General features: G+C 38.1%; 1 pseudogene; it reads left to right on the top strand.

Moving 5' to 3' along the window:
- The first annotated feature begins 382 nt into the window (after positions 1 to 382).
- LOC103799826 lies at positions 383 to 775 on the top strand (annotated as a pseudogene).
- The last annotated feature ends 7,181 nt before the right edge of the window (positions 776 to 7,956 follow it).

Genomic DNA, 7,956 nt, shown 5'->3' with positions numbered 1-7,956 from the left:
AATACACTCATTCTGAAATGATTTCACTAGTATCTTCATGCATATGAAGCGCACAAAGAAATTTTATGGCTATATAAATTCAGGAATGCATTCCTGTAAGCTTTATATACATATTTAATCCTTCTTTTATGTATTTCATTTTTCTTTTAGTAAGTGATGGAATAAACAACACTTTCCTTTGGATGGATTATACTACATGTGAACTGCCTGTTACTCTTTCTGCCAGAATAAGAAAAGTCCTTTGCTTTCATTGTTAAATATCAGCTTGATAGCAAAACGTATCTGAATGGCTCACGCTCATAGCAGACCATCAATTGAATGGGATCAGCACTTCTACTAAAATATCTGAAGTTAAGGATTTGGAAAAGAGGTTTTTGCAGAGATGACCCACTTACAAGCTGGACTTAGTCCAGAGACTATAGAGAAAGCCCGCCTGGAGCTGAATGAAAACCCAGACATTTTGCATCAGGATATCCAGCAAGTCAGGGACATGATCATCACAAGGCCTGACATTGGGTTTTTACGTACAGATGATGCCTTCATCTTGAGATTTCTCCGAGCCAGAAAGTTTCACCAAACTGAGGCCTTCAGACTGCTGGCTCAGTACTTCCAGTACCGCCAATTAAATCTGGATATGTTCAAAAACTTCAAGGCTGATGATCCAGGAATCAAACGGGCTCTGACAGATGGGTTCCCAGGAGTACTGGAAAATCGTGACCACTGCGGCAGGAAGATTCTTCTGCTTTTTGCAGCCAACTGGGATCAGAGTAGGTAAATGTAGATAGTGTCCTTATCTTTTTACATACACTCACACTCAACTTGTAATGGAATATCGGTGACCATCCTTAAAGCAGCAAGGCCATTTTCAGTAAAAGATTTTGTAGCCATATGTCCATTTCACTAAAACTTTCATGACATCTCATTCCCTGTCGTTCATCATTCTTTAGATATAAGACCATTGAGAGATAAGGGTATATCAGCGTGTCGTATAAATAGCTCATGGCTTGTTTTTTTTGGGGGGGGGGTGTGGGGTGTGTGTTTCCATTTTTAAATCCAGATAATATCTGTTTGCTCTAAATGCACTAATGTCTATTATACAATTGGCTTCAGCAATATCATAGACTAGCCAAACAGGTTGACAGAAAACAAATCTTTCAAAGCATATGGAGGTTCTTGTAGCTCTTCTGGTGCAGAAGGAAATGGCAATATTTATTCTGTCCTCAAATTTTCTAACAGATCTTTTGTTTGCTTGTTTGGACCATTTCAGGAATTACAGCCTGTGCTATATTTCCACAAACTGTGTTGTAATTTCTACACACTCTGGTTACTGTATGTTGTTAGTTTGATAAATGGGAGATTCATGCAAAGCGTATTTTCTCGTCAGGTCATTTCTTTACAGAGTGGTATGAATAAAGATATCTCCCAGCTATTATTATAAAATGATGTCCTTAAATGTTAATGTGATTAGTCAGATTTCACTACCTATTTGAAATGATACAGAGAAGAGAGGATAGCCCAGGAATATCAGGTTCACATTGTCCTCTTCTTCACAAGTCATTCCATTCCACTTTCCCTGCCTTCATGGTGAGATGAAGAAGTGTATCCAGCTGTAGGATTGCCATGTGTTCTGTTGATTTTTGCTAAAAATCATACTAAATAACAAAATTCAGGTTCAGGTTTTGAGTATTATAAGTTCTGATGAGTCCCAGGTAAGATTTTGTCCAGGTATGGTCTAAAGTTTTCCATGGAAGTGTCTTATCCTTAGCAGAATAGATTGGAGCTTTGAATTTATGCTATAGAAATTAGTAGAGAACAATATGCACAGACTTGCAATTTTTCATTAGTTGTTTTCTGGGAAATCCTTTCATCTCCATGTGAAAGCAGAGTTCAGAACTATTTCTGATATTTATTTGCATGTGAATAAATGTACAGAAGTGAATACAGAAATGCAACTTTGCCTAATCAAAAGTATTTCAAGAAATCCAGAACTGAAGGCAGTGATAAAAGTCCTATTAACTACAAAGGGGCCGGCAGTTTATCTCCTGTCTTTCTGAACTGCAAGTTTGCATTTCTTCCAACCACAAAACCCTTCCTTTAGCAATTGGCCTGGAAAGAAATATGAATGAACAGATATTTTGAATTAATAGGAAGTATCAGCTTTAGAGAACAGAAGCACTGTGGTTCTGCTGGTTGCATTAAGGGATTTAGGTATTATATGGAGACAGCTTTGAGTTTCTGATGCCTCAACAAAATGGATCTTTGTGATTAACCTCATACATCAGGAAGTTCTGGTCTTGGAAAGCTGAGAGTTCTGCTGTCTAAAGCTCCTGCAATGAGATTTTGACAGAATAATGATTCCTGTCTAATTTTGCCTCAAATTTTCTGCAAGACCTTTAATATGCATCCATGTATATGTGCGTGTGTAGGATGTACTTTCCTAAGACTTGTCAGTCAAATTTAAAATCATGTGCAAATTTTACCTCAATTCAGCCACTGAAGCTCAGCTCTTCTATGGATTCAGATGACAAGAAGTGTTTTTTCTGTAGGCTTTTGTAGCACTCCAAGTGCAATAGGGATTTGGGACACGATTTGGTCTGTAAGTAAACGGATGTCCTCTTACTTTTTTGCTGTCTAAAGACATTAGCAAGAGTAAAAGCTGTTAAAGGAACAGAAAATGATGAGTTTTCAACCAAGAGAAATGTAAATTTCACAAAAAAAAGCTTTAAACAGGCATTGTGTATACCTTACATACATGTATATTGAGCAACCTTTCTATAGATGCAAGTGATGGCAAGATACTCAAGAGCTCACAGTCGAATACTGATGGAATCAGTTGTGATGCTGCTGTGCAAGAGTAAGAGCTCAACCTTCAGCATGCATTTCCTAACCTTAATCTCTTTTGTAGCTGGCTGTGCATTCTCTTTCTTTATGATAAAATCCTAGTGATTTATAAATAAATCATAAATTATGAAGGATTGTTTAAAATCATTGTAACTATAATCCACAAATTGATTTTCAGTCCAGACATTATTTCCATTTATACTTCTGGGAATAAGTGGCTGTTGGGGGTCCCATGTCAAGGAGGCAGAAGCAGTCTTGAAACTTTCTGTGCTTGTAAATATATTGATTTTAAAATGAAATGTCATTATTTGTGCTGCGTGACTGCTTGGACAAATCAGATCCAAGATGCTTCTAAGGTATTCCCTGTATCAAAGATAAAACTTCTATGTGAGCTTTTAGAAACATTTGTAATTTCAGCCTCAAGAATGTAGCTGATAGATTCCCTGCATCTCTAGAAAACTAGGTTTTAATTTATGGCCTCAATGCTTCCAGCTTCAGCTTCTAGCTGCTGGAATATGTTAGTTTAAATGTACCACAGAAATATGACAGCTTTCCATGTTTGTACTTTTGTGTCCTGTCCACGTCATATCTAACCTACTTTTGAATTCACCGAGGATGTGGCAATGTAGGCTAAGTTACTGCCAGGCAACAAGAAGATAGTACATTAGCACTAGCAGAGGTTCTTATGTTCGCCTTTAACCATGGTGAATGTAAAACAGCTAATGCCCTTTTCCTTGAGGACAAAATGACCTTGTGTTGCCCATAAGGTAAAGAACATGCTTGTGGGAAGCCAGCATAGCAAAGATTTTGTTCTGCAAAGTAATCCACTGGCTTAATGTATCACAATATATTTATGCTGCCAAAGATTAAACAGTTTTAACTTCTTTACTCTCAGACTTAGGAAGATTTTCCAGGTTGCTAATACTCATCATTATTCTTTTCTGGACCTTTCCTGTCATTTTAGAGTTGTTGCTAATGTGTAGATGGGTGAACTGAATACATTTTTTTCACTAATAAACCATCATGTGGTAACACCATCTCTTCTGTTCAGTATTTTCCTCCTTTCAGACATAAAGTTGTCACTGTTTTCTTAGCTACTCTATCACATTTTGAGCTCATGTTCGGCTCAAATCTGCTTCCAAGTCACTGTTTCCTAAAATACAAACACTACTGGTAAATGTGTCATACATTCTCATCCATAATATGGGCACAGTCTAGCATGTGATTCACGCTCTTCTGCAGAGCTAAACCTGTCCTCCTCATCAATTATCATTGCATGTGTTTTGTGACATCTGCAAAGTTCACTGGCAAGAATTTTATTTTTGCTTCTACATTGTTAAGAAATATAATGATGATTGTTTTGAGCAAAACCTCCTTGAGGACTGGGAAAAAACATCAACGGATGATGATTCTTATTGCCAAATCACTAATTGGGATCTATCATTGTGACAGAGTTAATTTACCATGTGCTACACTGGTTTGATCTTGCTAGGTTTTAGACAGGTTTCTTACAGATGATGTCATCACTTTCTCTTTAATTCTACATAGTATATTTTGGATCTGTTAGTTAATGTAAATCACATACAATACAGAACAGAAAACTTCAGAGGTATAGAATAAGTCAAAATGAGCAGATGGATGGAAAAAAAAGAGGTAAGTTCCATAGTGAGAGAGAGAGGAAAAATATTGAGCTATATTACTGTACACTAATACAAGGGAGGGACATTGTTCACTTTGATCAGAACTCAGGCTGTGAACTCACCCAAAACCCACAAAGGCTTTAGTTGTACCATTGCTTACAGAGCACCTTATTTTAAATGCAAATCACGAAGTAACAAAGACAGATAAGGATGTCAAACTGATCTTGCAATGAATTTTTTTGTGTATGAAATAATTTGCATCATAAAAAAATCCCAGTTTGTAAAACAAATACATGCATACATACAGTTTTGATGACACCTGAACCAGGATTGCATGTAAAAAACAATGTTCCATGTGCTGGTTTATGAATACACTTTCATTTCATCAGTCTCACCAAACCTAAGCCCTCACTCCTCTGATGCATCTCTAGTGAATCTGAAGCTTTTAGAGAAGTTAGATAAGAGTGCCTTTTCGGCTGCTGGATTGAGGAAAGCCTTCACTAACTACCACAGCTGTTCTTAGGTCTGCTACTGCCTTCTAGTACATCCTGCTGGTACACTAGGGAGATGGAACTTTGGGTGAACAAGTAATTCAGCAGAAGGTTTTCATTAATCTTCCAAGTAAAAGTATTTCCTTCAAGGTTGTTCAGCCAAAGAAAAATTTATTTCTGTGTAGAGAGCCAGCGGAAGGACTCTCTCCAATCACAATCCCCTGCAAACAGGGTCTTGGCGTAGGGAACAGAAGGTTGCTCATAGTCTTTTGCAGTAAAATGGCAATTAATTTCTGTCTTCATGTCTGTGCCTTAGAAGCTGTGACATGGCTCCAAAAATTCTCTAAGTCAGACAGAAAAAAACTGCTGCTTTGTTCACAGTGTAAAATCCCAAATCAACATCTAGCCATAAACTGTCTTTTATTAACCAAGGAATCTCAAATGTCAAACACTTACCATTCTGTAGGAAAGTATATTGAGATAGGCTAAAAGGAAAGGAAATACTCTGACATAGTGGTAAACCTACAGCTATAAATATTTTAAAGGATCATGATAGAAAAAATTATGTCCTCACTGAGAATGCTCATAGTGGTGTAATTATAAGGATATTATCATCAACAGATCCTGTTGGTATAAATGAATATGTCTCAAGTGTTGATTATTCCAATATATTTCAAACATAATCTCAGATGCTTAATAGAATATGAAGAAATAAACATCTGTTGAGACTGATTTATAGTCACAGGCAAACTGTGACAATAACTCAGCCTCCTAGCTGTTTATTATGAGAGATTACAGCTGAAATACAGCCAGACCTAGCACCAGAATGATTTTTACACATCAAGTCTTTGGGTTTGGTTAGGAGGTAGTGATTCTGTGTTGGGAAATATTTACAGTAATGTAAATTGATGTTGTGATTCGAGCATTGCATTGACCAGTAAATAGCCTAGAAGCACACTGCATCAAAAATAACTCACATTACTGAGATAGTCTGAAATGGGAGCAAAATTCAGTGTAGTGGAGAAAGGCAGCATAGCATAAGAAGAATACTCCGAGAAGTAACAGATGTGCAAATTAAATGTTGGACAAAGAAGACAAAAAGGAGCTCTGAATTGAAATATTTTAATTTGCTTGCAGGCAGCAACTTAATTCAGTTAGTACCATTTATTGTGGAAGCCATATTTGGGAAGGCAATTGTAGTCCATATGAATGACAGAAGGATGACATACACAAATGACAGTCCTGGGTAGGGCTGAGAAAAGTATCAAAGAACAGAGAGAAAATGTCTGAAACAGAGAAAGAAAAACAACAGCTGGGAAAGTTATGAAGCATATGTTGAAGAATAGGAGAAGCCTGGCTGAAAGGAAAAAAAATCCATGGAGAGAGGTAAGGCAATCAAACACATATTGTGAGGGAAAAGAAGGTGACTGGATGGTGTTGGGCTGAGAGCTGACCAAAGGGCTGAGAAAGACAGTGCCCGTGGCTGCGAAACGCAATTGCTGGAGCCAGCCTGTGGGATAACATAGGGAAGTGAAGGGCAGACTGGAAAGTGGCTCTGTGCCACCTCTCTCCTGTGGAGAAAATAAACCAAAACCAATCCCCAAACTTTATAAACTGGGAAGAAGGACACTTGATTAAGAAAAATACACAGTCAAACACACATACACAACAAACATACGCACATATACACACCCCCTGCCTTTCTTCTCAGACTCTCTCAAAAGACCAAAATTTTGTGTGAGGGTTTATGTCTGGGTGTCTGAAAAGAGAAAATGTGTACACTTGTTCCTAAAAAATGTCCCATACTCCTACGTGGGCTGTATATGTCATCCTCACAGATGGGATCTTCAAAAGAACACTGTGACAGAGCTGCATCGGCAGAATAGTAGGAAGGCAAACAATATGACATCCCACTTGGCTCTTTGTCCTTTTGAACCTTGGAAGCAGCTGGAAACCATGAATGAGTGCTCTTATAAGTAGCAGCTTTTTTGAGGTGAGACTTTGTGGGAAGAGAACAGAATACTTTTTTTGTCAGAGCACTTCCTAAGTCAAGTTTTCTAAATATCTAATATTCAGATCAATTTCTATCTTGCCAACCTAATTAAAAGCAGCTAAGGCAAATTCAGGCATTGCAGCAGGAACAGACTGCAAAGAGTTGGAAGTTAAAAACATGTAATTCTCTGACCAGGTATTTAATAGGCTACATGCAATAGAAGCATCAGAAGAGAGTGGAGATACTGAGCTGGAATCCTTAAACACATCTGAAATTTTGAAATTTTAATATTTTAACACTTGATATATTATTTCCTCAGACCATGATTTATTTTAGACTCTTTTCTCTGAACACTGAGCCTTGTATCAATTGTATTTTACATTAAAACAGCTACTTTTTTCACCATACTCTGGCAGGTGCTGAACATCCTCCACTTCCAGCACCCTCAGGGCAGCAGAAGGGATGCTTAGGAGCTGGGCCTGTTAGCAGACTCGGAGATCATGGAGGAGTAGCAGCAGGCAGAATGAATTTGGTCAGGATGTGGGTGTGGAGGGTGCTCAGCTCCCTCAAAGGGCTGAACAGCACGTTGGAGTATATTCTGCCCTTCCACCAGAGTCACCTTGCTTCAGGGTGCCTGTCTGCCATGGTGAGGCTAGAGGATGAGGGAGACATGGCTGGTCCCATGGTTGCACTGGTTTGAGTGCCCTGATCATGTATCTCTGAGATACTTTTCATGATGTGAGGAAAGAAGTGATACAAGCACCCATCTGTCACATGCTCCTAAAAATTTAACCAAGCAGACAGAGATGGAGGCCAGGGAAAAGGATGGAGGAGTCAAGCCATTCTAATACACTAGGCAAAAACCTGAATTTGTAAAGGTCTTCAGAACAAGATATTTTTCCTCTTTTGTCCTGCGTAAGCCAATAAAACTGTTGGAACATCATAATTAATATGCCATGGCTGGAGATTTGATTCCTAAAGAGAAGAAAAT

This window comes from Acanthisitta chloris, unplaced genomic scaffold (assembly GCF_000695815.1).
Source record: "Acanthisitta chloris isolate BGI_N310 unplaced genomic scaffold, ASM69581v1 scaffold10093, whole genome shotgun sequence".
NCBI lineage: Eukaryota > Metazoa > Chordata > Aves > Passeriformes > Acanthisittidae > Acanthisitta > Acanthisitta chloris.
The sequence above is the reverse complement of the archived record's forward strand: the minus strand, read 5'-3'. Positions and strand labels throughout refer to the sequence as shown.